The sequence below is a fragment of the Schistocerca nitens genome, chromosome 1, assembly GCF_023898315.1.
Source record: "Schistocerca nitens isolate TAMUIC-IGC-003100 chromosome 1, iqSchNite1.1, whole genome shotgun sequence".
In the NCBI taxonomy this organism is placed as follows: Eukaryota; Metazoa; Arthropoda; class Insecta; order Orthoptera; family Acrididae; genus Schistocerca; species Schistocerca nitens.
The window spans coordinates 197,983,207-197,995,652 of NC_064614.1; positions in this window are offsets into that span (position 1 = coordinate 197,983,207).

The window sequence follows — 12,446 nt, forward strand, 5'->3', positions numbered from 1 at the left end:
TGCAAAACGGCTGTAGAAGGGAAATAGTATCAGTGAGAACAAGGAAAACATAAAAGCAGCAACAAGACACAAATCTTCATAAACTCTCTCCTCAAGCATGGGAAGAGCAGTTTGCAGAGCTAAGAAATTGCTGTCTGTCACTCAACAAACAGGCAGTGCTACTGTAGAAATTTACTGCAAAATGTCACTAATAAAAAAGACAGTTGGTGAAACACAATGCAAGAAGAGCTTTGAGAAGGTTGTCTGTGATATCTGCTATGTGATTAAGGCTCTCTATGTCCATGATCGTGTTAGCAGGATGTCTCTTGGCAAGGAGGTTGTCAAATCCATTGAAGTTCTTTTTTTTAAAAAGAGAGAAAGAGAGAGCTAATGAAGAAAAGTTACCTTAACAAGACTATCAAAGAGGCTTAAAATTATTTATGCATGAGTTTTCACATATAATACAGATCATACGAAGCTATATTCTAATTAACTACAACAGAGGGAAGATAAAGAGGACTGCATGTGCATATATCATGAGAATGTGCAGTTCCTGACTCCACATAGGTGCCGTACCCTCTCTCCACCTCGTCCTGCACACTCCTTCCTGTCCTTCCCCCCTCTTTGCTCCAGCCTCCTCCTTACCGCCACCCAGTCACCATTCCCATCATGCACTGGTGCTGCTGCTCACAATGTGGCTTCAGTTGCCTGAGACTGCAGTCGTGTGTGTGTGTGTGTGTGTGTGTGTGGTGTGTTTCGTCTATTTTTGAAGAAGCCTTACTGGCCGAAAGCTCATTTTTTGATAGTCTTTTTGTTGTGCCTGTCTGCGACTCAGCATCTTCGCTGTATGGTATCGACGTTCCTTTTCATAATTGTTACATTCCATCCTGGATTTTCCATTGTATGAACATTATGTTGGTCAGATTATCAGTATCTCTGAGTTAGACACACATTTAAATTTACAAGGAAACATAAAATTGAAGTAGGCAGTGCCATATTTGTGTTTCTGGGTGTCCCTGGTGAATATGTTGTAGCTGATGATACTAACGTAGTGTCTGTTTTACCTGAACTAACATCTGGCAGGAAGGGTGTATTGAGTTGTGCTGTTGGGTTTTCCAGGTAACAACACATTTGATAATTGTCTGTTTCTGATTGTAGGCTTATAAAGTAATTGTGTAGTTATGGACATCACTACCTATACCTTCTTCTGAAATGTAGGCACCTGATGGGGTTTCCAGATAAATTAATGAAATAAAAAAGTCTTGTTTTATAGTGTTATTGGGTATAGTTTTATCATTGTTTACACACTGTGGCAATTAACTGTCTTAAGGATAAAGTATTGCATGTGTAACAGTCACAACCCTAACACAAACTAGCATAGCAGTATATATGAATACATAAGTTGTAGGAATCTATAAATAAATGCGTAATACAATGCAGTATAATGAAAGGTCCTGGGTACCAGTAAAATCAAATTTGTAACGAAACTTCAGATTATTTTCTCAAAATACCAAAATGATTTTTTTCCACTTTTTTCCTGCCATGGGCCCTAATGTGTGTTAACATGGAGTATATTTCAAGGCAATATTTGCCATAGTAGCATCTCTGTCAACATCATTGCAACGTGGCTGTAATGCATGATAATTCTGTGCTATAGCCAAGCACTCCCCCCATGAACCATGGACCTTGCCGTTGGTGGGGAAGCTTGCGTGCCTCAGCGATACAGATAGCCGTACCGTAGGTACAACCACAACGGAGGGGTATCTGTTGAGAGGCCAGACAAACATGTGGTTCCTGAAGAGGGGCAGCAACCTTTTCAGTAGTTGCAAGGGCAACAGTCTGGATGATTGACTGATCTGGCCTTGTAACAATAACCAAAACGGTCTTGCTGTGCTGGTACTGCGAACGACTGAAAGCAAGGGGAAACTATGGCCGTAATTTTTCCCGAGGGCATGCAGCTTTACTGTATGGTTAAATGATGGTGGCGTCCTCTTGGGTAAAATATTCCGGAGGTAAAATAGTCCCCCATTCGGATCTCCGGGCGGGGACTAATCAAGAGGATGTCGTTATCAGGAGAAAGAAAACTGGCATTCTACGGATCGGAGCGTGGAATGTCAGATCACTTAATCGGGCAGGTAGGTTAGAAAATTTGAAAACGGAAATGGATAGGTTAAAGTTAGATATAGTGGGAATTAGTGAAGTTCGGTGGCAGGAAGAACAAGACTTCTGGTCAGGTGACCACAGGGTTATAAACACAAAGTCAAATAGGGGCAATACAGGAGTAGGTTTAATAATGAATAGGAAAATAGGAACGCGGGTAAGCTACTACAAACAGCTTAGTGAACGCATTATTGTGGCCAAGATAGATACGAAGCCCACACCTACTACAGTAGTACAAGTTTATATGCCAACTAGCTCTGCAGATGACAAAGAAATTGAAGAAATGTATGATGAAATAAAACAAATTATTCAGATAGTGAAGGGAGACAAAAATTTAATAGTCATGGGTGACTGGAATTCGAGTGTAGGAAAAGGGAGAGAAGGAAGCGTAGTAGGTGAATATGGATTGGGGCTAAGAAATGAAAGAGGAAGCCGCCTGGTAGAATTTTGCACAGAGCACAACTTAATCATAGCTAACACTTGGTTTAAGAATCATGATAGAAGGTTGTATACATGGAAGAACCCTGGAGATACTAAAAGGTATCAGATAGATTATATAATGGTAAGACAGAGATTTAGGAACCAGGTTTTAAATTGTAAGACATTTCCAGGGGCAGATGTGGACTCTGACCACAATCTATTGGTTATGACCTGTAGATTAAAACTGAAGAAACTGCAAAAAGGTGGGAATTTAAGGAGATGGGACCTGGATAAACTGAAAGAACCAAAGGTTGTACAGGGTTTCCGGGAGAGCATAAGGGAACAATTGACAGGAATGGGGGAAAGAAATACAGTAGAAGAAGAATGGGTAGCTTTGAGGGATGAAGTAGTGAAGGCAGCAGAGGATCAAGTAGGTAAAAAGACGAGGGCTAGTATAAATCCTTGGGTAACAGAAGAAATATTGAATTTAATTGATGAAAGGAGGAAATATAAAAATGCAGTAAATGAAGCAGGCAAAAGGGAATACAAACATCTCAAAAATGAGATCGACAGGAAGTGCAAAATGGCTAAGCAGGGATGGCTAGAGGACAAATGTAAGGATTTAGAGGCTTGTCTCACTGGGGGTAAGATACATACTGCCTACAGGAAAATTAAAGAGACCTTTGGAGAGAAGAGAACCACTTGTATGAATATCAAGAGCTCAGATGGCAACCCAGTTCTAAGCAAAGAAGGGAAGGCAGAAAGGTGGAAGGAGTATATAGAGGGTCTATACAAGGGCGATGTACTTGAGGACAATATTATGGAAATGGAAGAGGATGTAGATGAAGATGAAATGGGAGATAGGATACTGCGTGAAGAGTTTGACAGAGCACTGAAAGACCTGAGTCGAAACAAGCCCCCAGAGTAGACAACATTCCATTGGAACTACTGGCGGCCTTGGGAGAGCCAGTCCTGACAAAACTCTACCATCTGGTGAGCAAGATGTATGAAACAGGCGAAATACCCTCAGACTTCAAGAAGAATATAATAATTCCAATCCCAAAGAAAGCAGGTGTTGACAGATGTGAGAATTACCGAACAATCAGTTTAATAAGCCACAGCTGCAAAATACTAACACGAATTCTTTACAGACAAATGGAAAAACTAGTAGAAGCCGACCTCGGGGAAGATTAGTTTGGATTCCGTAGAAATACTGGAACACGTGAGGCAATACTGACCTTACGACTTATCTTAGAAGAAAGATTAAGGAAAGGCAAACCTACGTTTCTAGCATTTGTAGACTTAGAGAAAGCTTTTGACAATGTTGACTGGAATACTCTTTTTCAAATTCTAAAGGTGTCAGGGGTAAAATACAGGGAGCGAAAGGCTATTTACAATTTGTACAGAAACCAGATGGCAGTTATAAGAGTCGAGGGACATGAAAGGGAAGCAGTGGTTGGGAAGGGAGTAAGACAGGGTTGTAGCCTCTCCCCGATGTTATTCAATCTGTATATTGAGCAAGCAGTAAAGGAAACAAAATAAAAATTCGGAGTAGGTATTAAAATCCATGGAGAAGAAATAAAAACTTTGAGGTTCGCCGATGACATTGTAATTCTGTCAGAGACAGCAAAGGACTTGGAAGAGCAGTTGAACGGAATGGATGGTGTCTTGAAGGGAGGATATAAGCTGAACATCAACAAAAGCAAATCGAGGATAATGGAATGTAGTCGAATTAAGTCGGGTGATGTTGAGGGTATTAAATTAGGAAATGAGACACTTAAAGTAGTAAAGGAGTTTTGCTATTTGGGGAGCAAAATAACTGATGATGGTCGAAGTAGAGAGGATATAAAATGTAGACTGGCAATGGCAAGGAAAGTGTTTCTGAAGAAGAGAAATTTGTGAACATCGAGTATAGATTTAAGTGTCAGGAAGTCATTTCTGAAAGTATTTGTATGGAGTGTAGCCATGTATGGAAGTGAAACATGGACGGTAAATAGTTTGGACAAGAAGAGAATAGAAGCTTTTGAAATGTGGAGCTACAGAAGAATGCTGAAGATTAGATGGGTAGATCACATAACTAATGAGGAGGTACTGAATAGGATTGGGGAGAAGAGGAGTTTGTGGCACAACTTGACCAGAAGAAGGGATTGGTTGGTAGCACATGTTCTGAGGCATCAAGGGATCACCAATTTAGTATTGGAGGGCAGCATGGAGGGTAAAAATCGTAGGGGGAGACCAAGAGATGAATACACTAAGCAGATTCAGAAGGATGTAGGTTGCAGTAGGTACTGGGAGATGTAGATGCTTGCACAGGATAGAGTAGCATGGAGAGCTGCATCAAACCAGTCTCAGGACTGAAGACCACAACAACAGCCAAGCACTATTGCAGATGCTGCAGGTAGTGGAATGTTACCACTGATATTCGCTGCTGGAGATTTCTTAAGATGGGAACCAATTCTGTGAATGTGATCTGTCAGTTGTATGTTCATAATTGCCTTTACCTTTAAACTACACTTTCTGCACTTGCCAGTCCAAGAAGTTGTGGTCCTGCTATGCAGTGCCACTCATAGCTACATCAAATTTATTCAGCATCTGTAGGAAAGCAATGTGATGATGGAAGGTAAGTTTGGTACCCAGTAGCTACAAAATTGGGTAACACCACTACCGCCATAAACTAAGGTTTCCACTTGACCATCTTTCATCAGCATTGTAGAAAGGAAGTAATGTATGTTGGTGCCTTGAATAGGAACATGTACCATCAAAGATACCTCGATTAAGATGAAAGATGTTGTGTAGAATAATTTAAATAACTAATCACAATACTGTATAGCTCTGACTTCCCATAAATTACTATTATTTGCACATCAAGAGCCACTTAAGACAAACATTGTTCCCATTCTTTCCAAAACAAACTACACTCCTTCAGATATTTTCAGTTAACTATTTTTCCATTTGTAATCCCCTGGTTCATTGGATATAAATGTCAATCTATTTATATTGATGTATGATGATTATTATTTCATAATTTATGCCACTGCCTCGAGAGGTACGCCCTCCTTGGTACATCTTTGTTCTTTCACCATATGTCACACTCTGTCTGTGAACATTGTTTTAAATAGAATATTGCCACAAATTAATGAATGACTTTAACAGAAAATTCTTGAGACAGCTGATTCCTTTGCTTGAAAATATGTTCCTTGTCATAAAGACCAATTTCAACAATTTTCCGTTATTGTTTTGGCTCTCTCTTTTTTTTTTTTTTTTTAATTAAATATCTATTGATTATGGATAATCCCCTATAATTGCTCTGCAACAACATAATTTCCTCAATTTATCCCTTTCCACCCTGAACACTTTTTTTTTTTTTTTTAATGGTGAATAAAGTTGAATTCTCTGTATACTTGGGCATAGCAGACACTGGGAAAAATAATAAAAAAAACGTAGCGGGAAAACAAGTAGCACAATCGTGAGAGTCAGGTTTTATTTCACCAAAATTATTCTCTGACTTCCTGCTATTTGTTTGATATTATAAGTTACCTTTATTTATTAGTTATTATAAAAAATGTTACATAGATTGCGAATCATATTCTGTGACAAAAAAATTAATAATAAAATGTTTTTATTTATTTTGTAACACAAAGTCATGGTTCAGACTACTTCACTTTTCGTGAAATAATTTGAAACAATCCTTTCCTTTTGCAAGACATAAGTACTGATTGCATTTTATGCACTTTGTCTTTGTTCTGAAACTGCAGCGCTCATACTGACATGTTCGTGGTGACAAAATATCATCCACTGTCGGCCAGTGATCATACCTATCATATCGCTTGTCCAAACCTGGTTTCGGATGGGGTTTGTAAACTTTTGCCTTTGTGGAGATACTTAACATATCATCTAACGGTGTTTCAAACTCTTCAACTCTCCTCTTTCTGTCTGGACATGACAGAAGAGCCTCAGCTAGAGACATTCTAAATTTAAAAAGATTCATATGTTCTTTTTGGCAGTCTGGTTTTCACGACAGTTTCTCTGTAGACCACTGAAAGGTCTATGAAATGCAGCAAGCACTTGAGTGTCCATTTTCTGGTTCTGAACCACGTTCGGTAACACTTGGTTCCAGTTGGTAAAGGACTCTAGAATTGAAAGGAAGATATTTTAGTAAGAAAATGGGAATGATACACGAAATAGGTAACTCAGATCGCACCTCTTTGTCACTGATCTCAACAGCACTGTAATTAATGTTTGGTGGATGAAACTTCTGAACAAAATTTGATCTCCGAAAAAACAGTGGTCTGACACCTTCCGTGACACTGTGTGAACTCCTGCACTCTTCAGGAACTTCTTCGGCACTCAAATCATCATCAGACGAGTCGTCTGCCTGCTGAATATTTGAAGGAGAAGGAACAAACTCGTCGTCTTCATCTGACGAAATGCCACTCAAATCCGAATCCTCTAATAGAGAACGAATTTGACTGTCTGATAAACCAGCATACAATAACGGGAATGTGCATAAAAACTTTCCCATTCAAAACTGTATGAAAAGCAGTAATATGGGGAGGCCAATGACACAATCGACAACACCCACCGAGGATGAAGTTACACAGTCAACACCTAACCCGCACAATCATGCTAGTACAAATTTAACGCACAATTACTGTGCAAAGATATGAAGTTACTAATAATTATCCATATCACAACGTTGTACACACTATTACAAATAACCAGATCCAGCAAATCACTGAAACAATTAAATTTAACTTAATTATGAGCTACTAACCAGGCACCGGCATAATGCTCACTTCTCGATCAACTTAAACAACATATGCTGGAATCTGTTGGTGCCGAATGGCATCATAAACATGAGAAACGCATAGCGCACAACCTGCACGATCGTTGCAGGTGGGTTGGTAGCAAGGCAAGAGATTCAGTTTATCGTAAAAAAAAAAATAAAATAAAATAAAAAAATAAAAACCGAACCCACACGATCGTGCGGGTTCGGGTGGAAACGGTTATTTGATAAACAATGTTCCAACCTTCTGGTTACCATAAGTAGTTACATGTTTGCGTTACCATTTAGTCTACGTCTCCCATCTTCAAATCTCAGATTTGCCTTAATACAACGAGCACAGAAAAATGAAGATTCAAAAGAACCAACATTGACCAGATAAGTCCACATGCTTTAATTACTTTGGAGAAACTTCTGTAAATTTCCTTACTCTTGCTTTACAATTTTGTATTTTCATGACTGATTTATTCTTCTCTAATCATCTGGACAGATAATGAGAACATACTTTATTATATCTATGATGCAAGTGTCCCTTGAATATTTATATATTTATTTCCTATAAAATTGGTTCAGGTCATTCTCTCTCCGGACTCACCTGATCACGGGTTAGACTATCCCCTTATGTTGGATCTGCCTACCTCTTATTTCTTAACACACAGTGGATTCACCTAAAAATGTATTATAGTATATACAGTTCCTGACATTTCCTCTTCACTACTGTTGAAATTTCTTGCACAGTGACCGTACTAGGCCATAAAACACACCAGTTTTTTTTACACTAACACATGATTGCTGCAATATTCCTTCCTCACAAATAATAGTGGCACACTCTTTGTATTATTAAGCAACAAGAGTTGCCTTATACCTCTGCCCTATGTACCTTACCTCCTGTATTTGTGTGTTAGGCCGTCAAAATATCCTTGGTGGAATTGTGCGTACTACTTCCTCCCCCCCCCCCCCCCCCCCCCCCGCCCTAGTAAAATAATGTGATGTTCCTAACATGATCATCTGTTCATGTCTATGCACTTTATGTGATACCATACAACTCTGACTTACTCCTGTGAATACAGGTTGTAATCACCACTATGTGGTACAGATAAAGGAAAGTTTACAGTGACAATAACATCTGCATGTGGAAAGAGGGAGGATAGTGTTAGTACTCGTATTGAAGAAGAAAGAAAAAGAATAGGCATGTTAAGATCGAAGAAAAAAAGAAGATAGGCCTCAAAGACTGATTCCCTTCCAAAGTGTGATTTTGAGAGCTTAATTGTGATGCCTTGTCATAAAATTTATCTAATGTTTTAATAAATAATATGCAGTGTTCTGCCCAGGTCTTGGTTACTAGAAATGTATCACCTATGCCTGTAATTAATTCCTCTAATAATTCCGTACCCAGAGCTTCATACAGTGCTCATATGCGCACCAAGAAGAGCGATATGTTTGATCTGGAAGACAATACTTTAAATTGATAAGATTTTTCGTCAAAGAGGAAAGCAGTATATTTTCTCGAGTCACTATGCAATTCTACCTACCAATCCATCAGCTCCACTGAGCTGAAGTATATTCCTTGCTCAAACTTAGCTAAAGAAATTATCAATACAAATTGTTCTGTCCCTTTCTGTTTCTATATGTTTGTTCAATGTATGAACTTCTGAAACTAAGCGTAGTACTCCCATGGCTTCCTTCACTACTAGTAAAGGGTTACTGTATATGCTTGGACTTATTTCTGTTACTTTACTTTCTACGAACTTATTTATTTCTTCATTCATAGCTGGTCTTAAACTTAGTAGAGCTGGGTACAGCTCAAGGAATGGTTCATGATCTTTTATCTTAAAGCTACAAATGTAGCTCTGATAATTCCCGACTTATCAGAAAACACACACTTTCTTTTAAATAAAATATTGTGTAAATCATTTTGTTGCTCCTTTATCAGATGTGATTCGTGAGCTTTGAACCTTATTTGTTTGAGTAACACATTAATGTCTTGTGTTGGTTCTGCGTTACTTGACCTTTAGCAACTAACTGCATAATGAAATTACATTGAAATGAACACTCTTAGCTGCTTACAGGCGTTGACATACATCAACGTGGACAGATGAAAATGTGTGCCCCGACCAGGACTCGAACCTGGGATCTCCTGCATACATGGCAGACGTTCTATCCATTTGAGCCACCGAGGATGCAGAGGATAGCGCAACTGCAGGGATTTATCCCTGGCACGCCTCCCACGAAACCCACATTCTCAATGTATTGTCCCGCACTACATTCGTAGTGCCCCCGCCCATTATGTCCGAAAGAACAGATACCATCTTAGTATATAACTGCATAATATTTAATGAAAAGTCAGTATTATTTCCTAGGTGATTCACCTTAAATGATGCAACATAACTCTGACAACGGTGATTCCAGTACAATAATTTATTGTAGATGTGGATTTTTGCCTTATACTTCACTAGCCAATCAATACATAATATCTGTAAGGTAATATTAGGTACCAGTAACAAAGTTTGCATAAACTTAAAAATGATTTATTTCTATAGGTTACTGTCTCTCTTGTTGAATTTGTTCTCCTTTACTACCAATGATTCCTGTAATGTACCCTTGTGTCACCAGTTGAATAGGGCATGTATTTCTGTTTCTAATTGTTTCGAGATGTTCCTGTGATGGCAATGAAATGTCACTTCTAGAGTGTAGGTATATGTTTACACTCTTTCCCCACACATCTCTTCTTGGTAATGGTTCCACTTGTTCCTCCTCTATTTTATTCTCTTGCAATAGCCACTACCTTGAACATGTTTCTTGAGTAAAAGCTATTAATCATTTCAGAATGAAAAGAAAGTCTTTAATATCGATGATATGTTTCACCCCTTTGGGGCATCTTCATATCGTCTATAAAATCAAGAAACCAATCATTTAGTAACAAATATAGGAATCGGCATTGTCCTATCTCGCACGACTGTGCAGGTAAAATGAACTGAAACTGATAGAAACTTACATAAAAGCACGGGATATGAAACTCGTCCATTATAAAGCCACATAAAATGGAAAATGGATGCAACAGTAACAGGATATGTAATGCATCCACAAAAACAACAAATAAAATGCGAGGTGGACCCAGTTGAAAGGAAGAAAACCAGCAGTATACCACTAAGAAGGTACAGAGAGATGGCAGAAAAAATTTTGCCGACTATTGCATGTTACCTTGACCACAGCAGCTGACTCCTCCAAAATAGGGCCATGCTTACAGAATAAATGCAGTATGAGCTGCACACAGCATAATGTCCCTTTGGGGTGCACACAAATACTACTGTGACAGAACAAGATGCAAACATTGCATTTAGAGTGGCAAGAGGTGCCCAGGTGGGGCACTGACTGTATAAGACACATACTGGGTGATCAAAAAGTCAGCATAAATTTTAAAACTTAATAAACCACGGAATAATGTAGATAGAGAGGTAAAAATTGACACACATGCTTGGAATGACATGGGGTTTTACTAGGAAAAAAAAAAAAAAAAGTTCACAAAAAGTACGATAGATGGCGCTGGACAGCAAAACGTAAATGACTGCGCATGACAATCGTGTATAAAAGTAGCTGTAATGAGAGAGAGAATTAGATGCGCCAGCAGTCGCAGCATGTTGACGTTACCTGAAAAGGCGCTTTTAGTGAAGCTGTATTATCAGAAAGGGGAATGTGCTAGTTCAGCGTTACGATCCTATTGCCATAAAAAGGGGATTTGAACGGGTAAAGGTCCGTTGACAAATGCAGCTGTGGTGAGAATGATTTCGAAGTTCGAAGCCACGGGTTGTTTAGATGATAGACCTCGTAGTGGCCGACCGAGTACAAGGCGTAATGCTGCTAAGACAGTTCAGGAAGAAATGGAGACTGTAGCGGGTCATCTATGCACGGGGAAGTCAGCGCTCGTGCAGTCGCACTTCGCACCGGCATTCCATACACTACTGTTTGCTTAGCACTTAGGCATACCCTCCGATGCTATAGTTTCAGCCGCCACTTTTGTCACGCTTGGCCTCCCAGGTCCCCAGATAGTCAGTGCGATTATTGGCTTTGGGGTTACCTGAAATCCCAAGTGTATTGTGATTGACCGACATCTCTAGGGCTGCTGAAAGACAACATCCGACACCAAAGCCTCACCATAACTCCGGACATGTTTTACAGTGCTGTTCACAACATTATTCCTCAACTACAGCTATTGTTGAGGAATGATGGTGGACATATTGAGCATTTCCTGTAAAGAACATCATCTTTGCTTTGTCTTACTTTGTTATGCTAATTATTGCTATTCTGATCAGATGAAGCGCCATCTGTCGGACGTTTTTTGAACTTTTGCATTTTTTTTTTTTTTTTTTTGTTCTAATAAAACTCCATGTCATTCCAAGCATGTGTGTCAATTTGTACCTCTCTATCTACATTATTCCATGATTTATTCAGTTTTCAAATTTATACTGACTTTTTGATCACCTGGTATATGAAATGCAATATGTTGGGTGTACATCACCTTTGGATTTAAATTTAGAGAGTTGTTATGGCCAATTTAATCCATATCCTAGTTATAATTCCTGTAATACCTCTGTTGATAACTCAGTGTTGGATGCAGAAATGTTATTCCTAAGTTCCTGTTTAGTGTTATTTAGCTCTTGCCACACTTTTTGAAATTCATTCTGATCAACAGTATCGCCCATAGAATTAGAATTTACTGCTAGTGTTGTCATCTTCTTCTTTGGCGTCCAAGGCACCCTGCAACTCATGACATCAAAGTGAAAATGGCTCATTCCCACCATTACAATACTCACTCTCTATCACACCTTGTGGCTATACATTGTGTTTTGTTTCTGCACATAAATAAAAAATGTGGCTACTGTGTGGTCTTTCCTCTACAACTAATACCATAAATGGTTTCTACAGGACCACCTTTCATCGGCAGAGGTGGGATGTGTTGCTACCTTAAATAGCAACATGTACCACCACAGTAGGTGTGCATATGTTTCTGTAGCTGCTAGTATTGTCCAATGTATGAGGTTCATTCAAATTAAACATGTTCAGTGTGTCTACTTTTGCCTTACACGTAAGGTGGCACCACGTAGCT